Genomic DNA, 16,349 nt, shown 5'->3' with positions numbered 1-16,349 from the left:
AGGAGTGGCAGATGGAGTTCAACCCTGTCAAGTGTGAGGTTGTCCATTTTGGAAGGACAAATAAGAATGCGGAATACAGGGTTAATGGTAGGGTTCTTAGTAAGGTGGAGGAGCAGATGGATCTTGGGGTCTATGTTCATAGATCTTTGAAAGTTGCCACTCAGGTGGATAGAGCTTGTAAAAAGGCTTATGGTGTATTAGCGTTCATTAGCAGAGGGATCGAATTCAAGAGTCGTGAGGTGATGTTGCAGCTGTATAGGACCTTGGTAAGGCCACATTTGGAGTACTGTGTTCAGTTCTGGTCGCCTCACTTTAGGAAAGATGTGGAAGCTTTGGAGAGGGTGCAGAGGAGATTTACCAGGATGTTGCCTGGAATGGAGAATAGGTCGTACGAGGATAGGTTGAGAGTGCTAGGCCTTTTCTCATTGGAACGGCGAAGGATGAGGGGTGACTTGATAGAGGTTTATAAGATGATCAGGGAATGGATAGAGTAGACAGTCAGAGACTTTTTCCCCGGGTACAACAGCGTGTTACAAGGGGACATAAATTTAAGGTGAAGGGTGGAAAGTATAGGGGGGATGTCAGGGGTAGGTTCTTTACCCAGAGAGTGGTGGGGGCATGGAATGCGCTGCCTGTGGGAGTGGCAGAGTCAGAATCGTTGGTAACCTTTAAGCGGCAATTGGATAGGTGCTTAAGCTAGGACAAATGTTCGGCACAACATCGTGGGCCGAAGGGCCTGTTCTGTGCTGTATTGTTCTGTGTTCTATGTTCTAAAGAATTTAAGCATATTTCGAGGTCCCAGAGGATACGAAATGGATAACCTTGCCACAAATATGGTAGGAAGGTAGGAGCAGGAAAAAAGCCTTTAGCTTCTCTGACCTTCTCCACCATTCTAGATCATGGCTGATCATCTAACACGAGTTTCCAATGATATTCCAATAACCTTTGATGTCAATCATATCTAGAAATCCATCAATTGTTGACTTGAACATATTCAAAGACTGAGCTTCCATATCCCTTGGGATAAAGAACTCCAAAGATTCAATATTCTCTCAGTGACAAAATTCCTACACATCGCAATCCTAAATGGATTGCCCTTGCTATGCAACTATGCACCCTAGTTCTATACCTTCTCCCATCATTGATAAGATTGGTCTATATGAAAACTTTTTTTTTCCAAAAGTAATCACCAGTGAGTGCCAAAATAATGAGATTTAATACCAGCAGCCTAATGCTAATTCTGAATGTTTTATTGATATGAAAGTAATAGGTTTCAACTGAATGAAACATTTATTACCTCAAACTGATACCTCCACCTTAATAATTGTAGAAATTCAATGCAAACTATGAATTACTCAGCAGAAATAAGTAAATAAGTTGACTTTTTAAAAAATGACTAATTGTTCAATTTCAAACACAAGAGGGTGCTGCAGATATATTATTTGGGATTGTGTAAATCCTACAGATATTATACCAAATGTACAGGTCAACATGGCTTCAGAACTGTATTTTTTGTTTTAAGCAATTTTGTTTTTGTTTTAACAATAGATTTCAATTTCACAGATTATAATGTCTGTTAAATAATCGAGACATTAATTTAGAATACAAAACAACCCACTGAACCGAACTGCACAATTTGGGTATTTTAGTCCTGTAATTTCTGTTGTTTGAGGGTAGAAAAATCTCAAAGCTTCAAGCTCCATTTAATTGCATTTGTCAAGGGAAGGAACATCACAGACATGAAAATCGGATGGACTGGAGCAGGAATTTGAAGCTCTGAAGAACAATGCATTGGGATATCCTGTTGCAATCTTAATTAACAGTGTGTAATTGAAATGACATTCTAATTGATTATTCTCATATTTATACAAGATATTTGAAGTTATATTCAATTATCTGTGCCAATGTAATAAAAGACTGGCAATTCTTCATCCTCCAAAGCCTCCTGACTGGTAAAACTTATATTGTGACAGCTGACTGCTCCTATAATTCGTACTGTGGAATAATTCCATGTCCTTACACAGCACAGAACTCCTGGAAGACTGAAGGAGAGAGGTGATGATGGCACATTTGCAGGAGAGGTGGGGGCAGGATGAAAGTAACAATGGAGAGAGAACATAATGAACAATATCAGCTAATATGGGTGCCAGGAAGAGAATTTGGGTATTCAGGTGTTTAGATCAATTAGGATTGAGGGAAAAGCAATGGGTCTCATGGTCAAGATGGACTTGAAATGGGAAATTGGGAAATTGAAAAAAGTTACATGGGTAAAGAAATGAGCCTTAGACAAATTTTGACTTGACAGACTACTGGAAGGGATGGAAGTGAGGAGGTGATAGCAACTGATCGGATGTCTCAACCTTAATGACCAAGAGGTCTGCAAGTTCCTCACAATTATTGCTGAGAATGAAGATGGAGATGAGGGGAATAAGAAGAAAGTGCAGAGTAAAGAAATCTTGGATGATCTGAACTAGAATGAAGAGATTTTCCTCACAAAATGTGCTTTTGTGTGGTTCAGCAAGATCTGGGTGATAAAAGACTATACCAGTCACCTAAATGATCTAGCTGAAAATGTGTTGCTGGAAAAGCGCAGCAGGTCAGGCAGCATCCAAGGAGCAGGAGAATCGACGTTTCGGGCATAAGCCCTTCTTCAGGAATGAGGAAAGTGTCTTCTTCAGGAATGAGGAAAGGGCTTATGCCCGAAACGTCGATTCTCCTGCTCCTTGGATGCTGCCTGACCTGCTGCGCTTTTCCAGCAACACATTTTCAGCTCTGATCTCTAGCATCTGCAAACCTCACTTTCTCCACCTAAATGATCTACACAAGTACCAAGTTGTACACCTCAATTTTAAAGTTCTCATTCTCACATTGAAAATATATACTTGCTTTTGGAGAGGAAAACAAGTTTGTTTACCAGGTTAAAGATGTTATAAAAACACATGTTGTGTAATAGAGTCATAGAGATGTACAGCACGGATACAGACCCTTCGGTCCAACTCGTCCATCTCAACCAGATATCCCAACCCAACCTAGTCCCACCTGCCAACACCCGGCCCATATTCCTCTAAACCCTTCCTATTAATATACTTATCCAGTGTTGTTGGTTCCAATGATGTGGATCCTTCAAAATTCAGCAATCAATCTTATTGAACATGTAGCATATTAAAGTAGTAACAACAAAACTCGAGACAAAGTACCAAGTACAGAAACTGAAACAAATTTATCTGATTATGAAGGCACTTCCAATTTTTGTTATCTCCCATTTCCATTTGGGATCCATTTTATTGTATTCAGCCTTAATCTGACTTTCACCAATAGGTGAACCGGTGGCAGATGAAGTTCAACTGGGAAAAATATGAAGTGATTCACTTTGGTAGGAAGAATGTTAAAATTCACGCTACAATTCTGGAAAGGGTTTAGGTACAGAGGAACATGTGGATATGAAGATCACATGACAGGTTGACAACTGTTAAATACTACAGTTCTCCTTGGTTTTACTAATGAGTACAAGAGCAAAGAAATTGCTTTGACCTGGTTCCACCTCAGGCAAAAGTGAGGACTGCAGATGCTGAAGATTAGAGTCGAGAGTGTGGTGCTGGAAAAGCACAGCAGGCCAGGCAGCATCCGAGGAGCAGGAGAATAGAGGTTTCGAGCAAAAACCCTTCATCAGGAATGAGGTTGTGAGCCAAGGGGGTGGTGAGATAAATGGGAGGGGAGGTTGGGCTGTGGGGGAAGGTAGTTGTGAGTGCGATGGGTAGATGGAGGTGGGGGGTAATAATGATAGGTTGAAGAGGAGGGTGGAGCAGATAGGTGGGAAGGAAGACCTAGCTCTGGATACTACAGGTTAGATAAAGGCATTGGAGAGAGTACAAGAAAAAAAAAAATCACACCAATGGTTCTAAGGATGAGGAACTTTAGACGTGAGGATAGACTGGAAGAGTCCAATCTGTTTGCTTTGGAGGAGAGAAGGCAGAAAGGAGATCTCAAAAGGAAATATTCAAAACCATGAGAGATGTCTGGACAGAGTAAATTGAAAACAGAAGGCTGTAAATTCAAAATAATTAATAAAAGTAGCAGAAGGGTCATGAGGAAAAACAGTTTCCTCAGAACAATTGAGTACAGGAGTTGGGAGGTCATGTTGCGGCTGTACAGGACATTGGTTAGGCCACTGTTGGAATTTTGCGTGCAATTCTGGTCTCTTTCCTATCAGAAAGATGTTGTGAAACTTGAAAGGATTCAGAAAGGATTTACAAGGATGTTGCCAGGGTTGGAGGATTTGAGCTATCGGGAGAGGCTGATTGGCTGGGGCTGTTTTCCCTGGAGCGTCGGAGGCTGAGGGGTTTACAAAATTATGAGGGGCATGGATAGGACAAATAGACAAAGTCTTTTCTCTGGGGCCGGGGAATCCAGAACTAGAGGGCATAGGTTTAGGGTGAGAGGGGAAAGATATAAAAGAGACCTTAGGGGCAACTTTTTCACACAGAGGGTGGTACGTGTATGGAATGAGCTGCCAGATGATGTGGTGGAGGCTGGTACAATTGCAACATTAAAAAGGCATTTGGATGGGTATATGAATAGGAAGGTTTGGAGGGATATGGGCCGGGTGCTGGCAGGTGGGACTAGATTGGGTTGGGATATCTGGTCGGCATGGACAGGTTGGACCGAAGGGTCTGTTTCCATGCTGTACATCTCTATGACTCTATAAGTGGTTAGGATTTGGAAAACACTTCACCAATATGGTAGAAGTAGGTTAAATTAAAGCTCTCAGAAAGGAAATATTCAGTTATCTGCAAAGGAAGAAGGGGCAGGGTTACAGGGAGGGAGGAAAAAGTTGCAATAAGTGAATTTTTAATTCCAAGAACTAGGGAGAGACATTTGGGCTGAATGGCTTTCTGCCATGTTACAATTGCGTGTTTACGAAGTCATACAGCACAGAAACAGGCCTTTCGGCCTAACTGGTCCATTCCGAGCAGTTTTCCTAAAACTGAGCCAGTCCCATATGCACTTTTCTTATCCTCACATCTATTCTAATATCTTTTAAATGTTGTAATTGTACCCGCCTCTATCAATTCCTCTGGCAGCTCCTTCCATATACGCACTGTGTTTAAAAAGTTGCCCCTTGGGTCCCTTTTAAATCTTTCCCCTCTCATCTTTGCTGTGTACCTGATTCTCCACTGTAACAGAGACCTCCATGAGCCCCCTTCCCTCAGATGAAAACTTCACTTTTCTCTAACTTGAAGTGAAAAATTGAGTGTTTGGTGATCCTTTCCCCGGGCTTTAAATTCCTCCCGCATTGCTTAGAGTGGACACTGCAGGTGCAGAGTATGACCTTCCAGCTGGGACTTCAATAAGGGGGCCGCAGGATTTTATTTTCAAGCTGTTTTATTCTCAGTCCGCAGTATAAGCAACAAAGCCCATCCCTCACGGCAGGAGAAAAGGGTTTTAATAACTAATTCCAACTGGGTGTGTACTGTTCACTAGGGAGGGAGACATGGAGGTAATTAACCCCCTCCTGCTCACCTGTACTGCCCTGTGTGCCTCTCCCCTCGGGGGGGGGGGAGTTACAAACCTGACATCAACAACTTGCTCTTGGAGTTTACTCTTTAAACAGGATCAGAAACTTATCTGCTCCCAGCGCGTGTTACAATTTTTGTTGACGGTGGGGTTTACCAAATCATCTCGGTCTCTCCTGCGTGGGATCCGCAGAGGCGCGGCGGCGCGCCCCCAAGCGCTCGCTGTCGCGCGCCCGCCTTCCCCCGCGTGCGCGCGCCTCTCTCCCTGCGCTGTTGCTGCTGCAGTTACTTTGACATGAGGGAGTTGTAGAGACACAGCGTCCGGACAACTTCACTTGGCAGGAGGTGAGTGGAGGGGATCACTATCCTCCCCCAACAACAACAACAAAAGTTTTTTGCTTTCAATCAGACTGGAGGAACTTGACTCTCCTTTCCGCCCCGAGAAGAGCAGGGAAAAAAGTCTGGGGTGGAAGTTGTTGATTTTCACCCCATTTCTCTGCAACTTGTTGCGATTTGTGTTCAGTGCGGAGCTCCAGTTACTGAAGTTCCTGGGGAATTAAATTCGGGAACTGCTCGGGTTATCGGTTGAAACTTTTGGTGAGTGGAGTTACATACTGCTTTTCAGTAGATTAGATGGCAGGAGACTTGCAACTCGGAATTATCCCCAAGGTCACTGCAGACGAGACATTTACAGAAGGTGCTGGTGCCAGGTCGCAAACGTGCTGGAATATTCTTTGAGTAAATGCGTTTAGTTTTAAAACAAAAACGTTTTGGCAGTTGTTGACCGTGATTTTTTTCTTCCTTCGTAATGTCCTGACCTCTGTCCTTCAAGGTCTATTTTTGGCTTTTATGCAGTTTTTGCTTTGCAGGAATATATTTTGGAAGCCGAGTCATTTGCTGAGAACATCGACTTATTTTCACCAAATTCACAGGCTGCTGAGTCTGGTCTCATATCTCAAAGCAGTTTCTTTTGATCAAGTATGCACCGATCCCAATTTAAATCCGAAACGTATAATTTGATTTTCACAGTGTAATTAAAATGTGCAATATTTATAATATTTTAATACATGTTCAAAGCATAGGCAATCCTAATTTTAAATGTGCTTGATGTTAGAATGAGTTTTTAAAATTCATTTGTAAGAAGAGAAACGTTTACTTCAAAAATGCTGTTATAATTTGCAGGTATAGTGGCTGTAAATAAATAAGCTTTTCATTATCTAAAGATGCTTTGGGAAATAGCAAATTGTAAGAGTGATCAAAATTAGAATGAAGTCATCAACAGATTTAGGTTCAACTGACAAGTCTGTAATATCCTGCATTAACGTTAAACTTGCAGGAGAGGTCTATTCAGAATCCACAGTAGAAGACTATGTCAAGGTGGTATTGACATCTCGTGGGTGAGTTGCTGAGCCATATGTTGGCGGCACGGTGGCACAGTGGTTAGCACTGCTGCCTCACAGCGCCAGAGACCCGGGTTCAATACCCGCCTCAGGCGACTGACTGTGTGGAGTTTGCACGTTCTCCCCGTATCTGCGTGGGTTTCCTCCGGGTGCTCCGGTTTCCTCCCACAGTCACAAAGATGTGCAGGTCAGGTGAATTGGCCATGCTAAATTGCCCGTAGTGTTAGGTAAGGGGTAAATGTAAATGTAGGGGTAGGGGTATGGGTGGGTTGCGCTTCGGCGGGGCGGTGTGGACTTGTTGGGCCGAAGGGCCTGTTTCCACATTGTAAGTAATCTAAATCTAAATGTTCCAGGAACATCTTCCAATTTGCCAGTTGACCTCAGCTGGCCTCAGCAGTACAACTGCCAAGGTGAAAATTGGGGGGAAAGAGCATACAAAAACCCAGATCATCTCATTCATCACCATGACCTTGTACTTGTTCAGACGAGTGCATACCAAAGGGGAGTTGCAAGATTATAACAGTGTACAAGCGAAGAAGATAGCACATGAGCGTAATGCTTGAGTAATTGTGAATGTCATCTAAACTCCTGTATCAGGCAATTAGGTTTTGTTGGTACCAATTTTTAGCATATCTTGCAGCTGGCTTGTTACCCAGCTAATAATGCTGTTGAATTAGGTAGCTACCTGACAAAGGAGCAGAACTCTGAAAGCTTGTTCTTCTAAATAAACCTGTTGGACTATAACCAGGTGTCATGTGATTTTTAACTTTGTCCACCCCAGTTCAACACTGGCACCTCCGCATTCATGGCTACCGTTGACACCACCAACAGCCCGCTGAAGTGCAACAGCAGACGTCTTTTGTAAGGGTTATTCTAACAGGCTAGGTATTTTAAAGCACATTGTTGGAGCAATTGGATCTTTTATCTGAAATCTGCAATGTTTTGTGTCTGTTGGTTTCAGCAAAGGCTCTGTCTCTAATATGAGAACTGTAGCCCTCATGGTATGAAGATTGTGGGTTTCATATCCAGTCCAGAGAGTTGGGCAAAAAGATCTAATCTGATGCTCCAACTCACAACTGAGGGAGTACTGCACTGTTGGGGTGAATAGGACTGTCTTTCACATGCAAAGTTAACTGAGGCTCCATTTGCTCTGTCAAGCAGATGTGAATGATCTCACACCACCATTTTCAAAATGAGCAGTGGAGCTACCTGCTGTATTCACACAAATATTTATCACCTAATTAACATACCAAAGTATAATCATTGGATTATTATCTTAGACTACTTAGATTTAGTATTATCATTTGGCTTTCAAGAAAGCTTGTTGTGCATAAATTGACTGTCACATTTTTCTGCATCTAGCACATTCAGAAATTTTAATTGTCCATACCTTAAATCGCACTTATTTTTGTTTACCCTTTAACCCTTTTACACCATATTAACATTTTTATCTTTAAAGGTCCTGCCCATTCCTACTTATCAAATTCTTGGACCCTACAATTTCCCTCCTTGCTTGCCTCTCCTTGTTCCACCATTTACGGCCCTTCAACTCCCTTGGTGCCCTGACCTTCCACACTATGTCTTGAACCAGTGTTCTTTGCTTCTAAGCCTCTCAGTAGGTAGAACAGTTTCTCCTGATTCACTCTGTCCAGACTCCTTGTGGTTTTGAATATCTCTGTCAAACCTTCTCCAGCAGCAGCTTCAATTTCTTTAATCTGTCCGGATAGCAGAAGTTTTGCGAATCATTTCTGTGCCCTTTTTAATTGCCTTCACATCCTTCCAGATCTGAGTGCAGTATTCACAGTTGAGGCTGAACCAATGTTTTCTCTACAGGTTAACATAACTTCCTTGTTTTTGTCTTCCGTGCCCATATTGACAAAACCCAAAATGCTGTAGTATATGTTTTTCTTTAACCCTGCATTCAACCTTCCCCGCCACCTTCAATGATTTGTGCACATATATTTGCTCCTGCATTCCCTTTAAAGTTGTGCCCTTGGACCTATATTGCCTCTTCCTTTTGGTACCAAGATGAATGTCTTGAGGCCTAATCTAAGCTTCTCTCCAGATAACTTCAATTAACTCTTTAAGGCAATATCAGGGCAGCACTGCATTGTTGAAGATGCTGTCTTTTAGATGAACAAGTACTTTTTCTTTTCACTTGTAGGGCATAAACATCTCTGGCAGCACCAGCATTTACTGCCCATCCCAAGTAGCCCTTGATAAGTTAGTGGCGAGATGCCACTTTGAATCGCTGCAGTTTGTGTGCTGTAGGTAGACCCACAATACCCTTAGGGATGTAATTCCAGGATTTTGACCCAGCGACAGTGAAGGAATAATAATACAATTTCCCAAGTTAGGGTGGTGTGTGTCTTGGAGGGGAACTTGTAGGTTGTGGTGTTCCCATGTACCTTATGCCCTTGTCCTTCCAGATAGACGTGATTGTAGGTTTGGAAGGTGCTGTCCAAAGATCTTTGGTGAAATTCTGCACTGGGTCTTATACACTCAGTACACACTGCTGTAACGGAGTATCGATGGTAGAGGGAATGGATGTTTGTGGATGTGGTGCCAATGAAGTGGGCTGCTTTGTCCTGGGTGGTGTCAAGCTTCTCGAGTGTTGTTGGAACTGCACTCATCCAAGCAAGTGCCTTCCGGATAGTAGAAAGGCTTTGGGGGAGTCAAGAGGTGAGTTACTCACCTCAGTGTTCCTCATCTCTGACCTGCTGTTGTAGCCACTTGTAGACATGCTATTCAATGTCAGGATTGGTGGGTGGATTGTCTTATATTGCAGAAGGCCATTGTTTGGTATTTGTGTGGTGCGAATGTTACTTGCTATTTTTCAGCCAAGCCTAAATATTGTCTAGGTCTTGTTACATTTGGACATGTATTAGTATCTGAGGCATTGTGAATGGTGCTGGACATTGGGCAATCATTAGCAAACATCCCCACCTCTGATCTTATGTTGGAGGGAAGGTCATTGAATCTGCGAAAAATGGTTGGGCTGTGGACACTACCCTGAGGAACTCCTGCAGAGATGTCCTGGAGCTGAGACGACTGATCTCCAATAATAATAAATATTTTCCTATGTGCCAGCTATGACTCCAACCAATTAAGAGTTTGCCCCAAATCTCATTCATTCCAGTTTTGCTAGGGCTTCTTGATGGAGAAAGTGAGGTCTGCAGATGCTGGAGATCAGAGCTGAAAATGTGTTGCTGGAAAAGCGCAGCAGGTCAGGCAGCATCCAGGGAACAGGAGAATCGATGTTTCGGGCATAAGCCCTTCTTCAGGAACTTCTTGATGCCACACTTGGTTAAATGCAGCCTCGATATCGAGGTCTGTTGCTTTCACCTCCTCTCTGGAATTTGGCTCTTTTGTCCATATTTGAATCCAGGCTGTAATGAGATCAGGAGCTGAGTGGCCCTGTTGGAACCCAAGCTGGACGTCACTGAGCAGGCCATTGCTGAACAGGTACTGCTTGATAGGAGTGTTGATGACACCTTGCATTATTTTACCGTTGATTGATCAAGAGTGGGGGCAATATTTGGCTGCCTTAGATTTGTCCTCCTTTTTGTGTGTACAGGGCATACCCAGGCAATTTTCCGCACTGCCAAATTGATGGCAGTGTTGTAGCTGTTTTAGATGAAACAAGACCATGTGGCAGTTCTCACTGATACAAAAGATTATAAGGCACTATTCAAAGAAGAGGATGAGAGATCTGTCCAACAAATATTTATCTCATGACTGTGCATAATGTGGGTGTTTGTCTTCCCGCAACCCAGCAATAACTGTACTTGCAAAATATGTAATTGAAAATGAAGCATTTTGGGAGGTAGTGAGGTTTTGAAAGATGCTATCTAAATGTTATAGTATTTAGTACAGACTAAATTCATTCATAGCACTAACAATGACTACTTGGTGCTGAGTTCAATCATTAGTACCAGGCTCCGGACTTGTACTCAGCATCTCTGTGCTATTTATGCAAAACGTTTTTAAACCAGCTTCTTCCCTTAATCAGGCAGCACACCGAGTGCATATTTCAGATAAAAGTGAATATGATTAACTAATATGCAATCCAATAAAAAAAAGCTTGTCTGTATTATGCCATGATACAAGTGCATAGGGTGAATTTATAATAAAATTTGGATTTATGTGATATTCATTGCTCATCATTTGGTTGATATTCTCATGTAAAACCAAGGAGAAATTGTTTTGGGGCTTGGGAAGCTGGGGCTGAAATATATTTGGTATTTCAGTAAACATACTGTACTTTGGATGCAATATTTCATGACATAATGGTTGGAAGAGATTCCTAATCTTTGAAGTTTAAAAATAAAGTATGTTAATATTATTTGCTTCATCTTGGCTGTTAACAAATATTGGTTCACCTTGATTAATACCAAAAGTTATCTTAATGTGAAACATAAGTTCCCTTTTCTTTGAACTGTAGTCTGCAGTCTGTTTCTTGCAGCTGACTTTTCAGCAAAGAATTTGCATTTGTTTTCTTTGATATTTTCTATCAGTATTAGCATTTTACAATTTTTGATTTCAAATAACTTCTGTAAAACAATGGCTTTTGTGGACACAATCCCTATCATGAACGCATTCCGGTCAATAGATCAACACTGCTGTTTGCTATCTCCCGCATTCTTGCTTCATGAATCTAAGCAGTGATTATCAGTGGGGCTGCTGGATTATGGTAGCTATCTCTGGAGAATTTTTCCTGAGTTAGTCTTACACCACCATGTAACTGGAAAGAAGTTGTTGAAGTTAAAGTGTAAGAACCCTGACTCTGGTGCTGTTACCTCTTGTAACTTCTGTGATCTTTGAAGCTATTTGATACAAGGTTATAATTGGTTAACTTGGATAGTTGGATCATAGGGGTTCAGATCTATCCTTTTTCTATTTTAAAAGCGTTTATAAATTCTGAAGGCAAAACATAACTAAGATCATTGGAATTTTGTCATTTCCTGCCATTGTTTTAGCAGCCATTAAGAGCAGTTACTAATTTCCAAAGTTTTCCTTTTATAGCTCTCGTACATATATTAGAGCTTTTAATAAAATTGGGGAAAATAACTATCTTCTGTTCAATAAGACCAGTTGCAAGCTTGACGTTTTCTTTACTGTGGTTCTCAAACTTTTGTTCGATCTGCAGAGCAGTAGTCAGGATGTCTATCCCTTTGCTTTATGAACCAAATATTCCATCTGAGCCACAGTACCACCTACATAAAACCTTGCAAGTCTTGTTGTGAAAATCTTCCTACTCACTTATTCAGGGTGATGGGTCCTGGTGATGACCCAATAACTTTGAAATTGAGAATTCACAATTCCATGATGAGAAATGCGAAATTAGGTTATACACATCAGCTTGCTTGTGGGCTGGCTGCTGAAATAACTACCGCAGAAGCTGCTGGATAATTGTGAAACTACTTGATTCCTCCATGTTCCGAGGGGAAGATGATTTGCCACCTCCAGCTGTTCTCAATTATCGTTGACTCCAGTCCCGTGCTGTAGTGACTCTTGATGCCATGAGCACACCCAGCAGCAGCCTTTATTAAAACTATAAGAGGGAGGAAAATCTGTTTCCTCTTTGCCCCTGATATTTCCTCAGCATTTAGTTTATCAAATCCAACAGATTGTATAGTTCAGAATCCTGATACTGGATAAACTTTGGAGGTATCTGGTTGTTGTTTGCTTCTTGAGTATTCCACGGTTTGCACAGTAAATCTTTACTGACATCCATTTTATGGTTTAATATCTCCTTCTCATAGTTTCTCGCTGTTCTCAGATATCACAATCATCTGTGAAGAGCTTCCTCCTGTTGTTTTTTTTAGTGTCTTAGCACCGGTAAATTGGAATAACTTGTCAGCGCTCAGAACATTGTTAGGCAAGAGCAAACCTATTTCTGTAGTTTTTAATGATTGCACCTACTTGTCTTTCCATCACTTTTCTGAAATACTTCCTACTCCAGCACTCTTCAGGCTCATTCACTGAACACTCTTTGCTCATTCACTGGCCTTCCCTCGGGATGATTTCTGTTAAGTATGTTCCACCAAACCATACAATAATATAACTCATCCAAATTTGATGACATTTGTACTTTGAGAATTGTAAAGCCCTTTAAAGACATCCCATTTTCCTTTTTTTAAAAAAAGTCATATCCTATGTTGTTATGTAGTCCATTCAATGTGAACAGATCTTGAACTGTGATGCATTTGTGCTTTGTCAGATCATTTCTCCTTCTGAATCTCTTTAGTGCTTTTTGTCTCTCTGGATCCTTTATGCTCTCCGTGTCTGCTCTCTACCATTTCTTCCTTCCACCCAATCCTACTAAAGGCAACATCAGTGATAATGCTGTCTAAGTACAGAAAATGCCACCAGTTTCTATTCACTTGCTATTGGTTTTTAAAAAATCTTTATTGTAGTTACATCTTTTTGATAAAATTGTAAAATGTTTAAGGCACAAAAGGAGGCTTTAATCCAATTCCCTACTGAATGCCTTCACCACACCCTGACAGTGTATTCCAGATTGTAATCACTCACCACATGAAGCTATTATTCCCCACTGCTTTTGCCAATTACCAGTAAATCTACGTCCTCAGGTTCTTGAGCCTTCCACCAACACAAACAGCTTATTTCTTCCTAACCCACTAGGTTCAGGTACCTCATGATTTGGCGCAACACGATTAAATCTCCCTTTAAGCGGTTCTTCTGCAAGTAAAATCACCCCAGCTTGTCTAATCTGTCCACGTAATGGATGTTCCTTGTCCCCAGAATCATTCTAATTAATCTTATCTGTGTCCTTTCGAATAGCTTGATGAGCATCCAAAAGTGTGGTACCTACAAATGGGCACAGTACTCCTGTTCAGGCTGAAGAAGTGTGTTTATTTGGGTCGATCGTAACTTTTGTGCCTCTGTACTCTATGCATGTAATTAGGTTTTTGTTAAACTATGCTCTCAACCTCTCAATCTTCTACCTACTTCTCTCGATTCTGATTGCAGGACCATACCTCTATTTCTACTCATGTCATTTTGAGACTAATGTGGACCATGAATGCGGACATTCACCCTTCCTCTGCAACGTCTTGCAGCTGCTCAGTAATATCCTTGGCCCAGTCACTAGGGAAGCATTATACTACCACAAGTTCACATCTGTAGCTGCTGAATGCTTGTCTGTTGAATCTGCTGCATTGAGCTTGCAGTACCCCTGCTGCCGTCCTATAAAGCTGAGTCACCCATGATGCCATTGACATGACTCTGGTTACACTCTCCACCTTCAGAACTGACTACACATTGGAGAGTCCCCATTCTGGGAACACTTGCATGATAGTACTGTTTCTTTGTGATCATCAGGTGGCCACCTTTTCCCCTTCTCTCAGCATAAACTGAAGCTGTGGGGAGGGTGGGGGATTGACAATATTCATAACATGGTATTGCACTAAGTTCTAACCTCTCAGAGCACTGCAGTCATTGCAGCTTCACCTGCTGCAACAGCTGACACTTTCTGTACACGTGATTGGTTATCTAAGACACGATAAGCACACTGGAGTTTCTGCATTCCTCAGGATGTGCACTTATAGAGTCATAGAGATGTACAGCACGGAAACAGACCCTTCGGTCCATGCCAACCAGATATCCCAACCCAATCTAATCCCATCTGCCAGCACCCAGCCCATAACCCTCCAAACCCTTCCTAATCATATACCCATCCAAATGCCTTTTAAAATATTGCAATTGTACCAGCCTCCACCACACCCTCTGGCAGCTCATTCCATACACGTACCACCCTCTGCGTGAGAAAGTTGCCCCTTAGGTCTCTTCTTTATCTTTTCCCCCCTCACCCTAAACCTATGCCCTCTAGTTCTGGACTCTCCGACCCCAGGGAAAAGACTTTGTCTATTTATCCTATCCATGCCCCTCATAATTTTGTAAACCTCTATAAGGTCACCCCTCAGCCTCCGACACTCCAGGGAAAACGCCCCAGCCTCTCCCTATAGCTCAAATCCTCCAACCCTGGCAACATCCTTGTAAATCTTTTCTGAACCCTTTCAAGTTTCACAACATCTTTCCGATAGGAAGGAGACCAGAATTGCACACAATATTCCAACAGTGGCCGAACCAATGTCCTACAGCCGCAACATGACCTCCCAACTCCTGTACTTAATACTCTGATCAATAAAAGAAAGCACACCAAACGTCGCCTTCACTATCCTATCTATCTGCGACTCCACTTTCAAGGAGCTATGAACCTGCACTCCAAGGTCTCTTTGTTCAGCGACACTCCCTACATCATTAACTGTATAAGTCATGCTAAGATTTGCTTTCCCAAAATGCAACACCTCGCATTTATCTGAATTAAACTCCATCTGCCACTTCTCAGCCCATTGGCCCATTTGATCAAGATTCTGTTGTAATCTGAGGTAACCTTCTTTGCTGTCCATTACACCTCCAACTTTACTAACTGTACCTCTTATGCTCATATCCAGATCATTTATGTAAATGACAAAAAGTAGAGGACCCAGTACCGATCCTTGTGGCACTCCACTGGTCACAAGCCTCCAGTCTGAAAAACAACCCTCTACCACCACCCTGTCTTTTCCCTTTGAGCCAGTTCTGTATCCAAATGGCTAGTTCTCCCTGTATTCCATGAGACCTAACCTTGCTAATCAGTCTCCCATGAGGAACCCTTACTGAAGCCCATATAGATCACATCCACAGCTCTGCCCTCATCAATCCCTTTGTTACTTCTTCAAAAAACTCAATCAAGTTTGTGAGACATGATTTCCCACCCACAAAGCCATGTTGACTATCCCTAATCAGTCCTTGCCTTTTCAAATACATGCACATCCTGTCTCTGAGATCAGAGCTGCCTTTCACAAGAGGAGAGTTAGAGCTGCATTCTATCAGGTGATGAATCTTATTTCTACTAATAAACTTTATTATTTCTAAAGAAGAAAAAGACCCACCAGTTAAGTCACTTCCCTTCTGTTATTGTAACTTAAATATAGAGAATGTTATTGAATATTTTATTCAACTCTTCTTTTCCTTCAAAATATTGCCGTTTTTAATTTCTCTGTTCCTTAGACTGACTCTCTAACTTTGAAGAAATGGAGACTGAGGTACAATACTCACCAACCAATCAATTAATGCCCTTGCCACACCCAATTTTTCCTTTTTTTTTTACAACTCGAGTGTGCCCCAGTCTGTTCCAGATGCTGAGTTTGTGTCCAGATAATTGATAGGCCCCTTGCCCGGGCCACAATTTATCCTCTGCCGGGAGGTCCAGATTCATTGTATATCTGCTGCTGAGTTACTTTGTTAGCTCTATAGACCAGAGATGGTCTTATTAGAATCTAATTTGTTGCAGAGGAGAGAGTGAGAACTGCAGATGCTGGAGATCAGAGTCTAAAAGTGTGGCACTGGGAAAGCACAGCAGGTCAGA

General features: G+C 42.0%; 1 protein-coding gene across 4 annotated transcripts in view; it reads left to right on the top strand.

Moving 5' to 3' along the window:
* The first annotated feature begins 5,847 nt into the window (after positions 1-5,847).
* Positions 5,848-16,349, top strand: part of cgnl1 (cingulin-like 1) — a 145,123-nt gene continuing 134,621 nt past the window's right edge. For 3 of the 4 annotated variants that reach the window (XM_043677455.2, XM_043677456.2, XM_043677457.2), the window contains exon 1: positions 5,848-6,110. The gene's annotated coding sequence lies outside the window, so the exon portion shown is untranslated. The remainder of the gene's footprint in view (positions 6,111-16,349) is intronic. The other variant, XM_043677460.2, reaches the window with a different exon arrangement.

The sequence above is a fragment of the Chiloscyllium plagiosum genome, unplaced genomic scaffold (assembly GCF_037043375.1).
Source record: "Chiloscyllium plagiosum isolate Xiang-an unplaced genomic scaffold, Cpla_swu_hap1 HiC_scaffold_39, whole genome shotgun sequence".
Lineage (NCBI taxonomy): Eukaryota > Metazoa > Chordata > Chondrichthyes > Orectolobiformes > Hemiscylliidae > Chiloscyllium > Chiloscyllium plagiosum.
The sequence above is the reverse complement of the archived record's forward strand: the minus strand, read 5'-3'. Positions and strand labels throughout refer to the sequence as shown.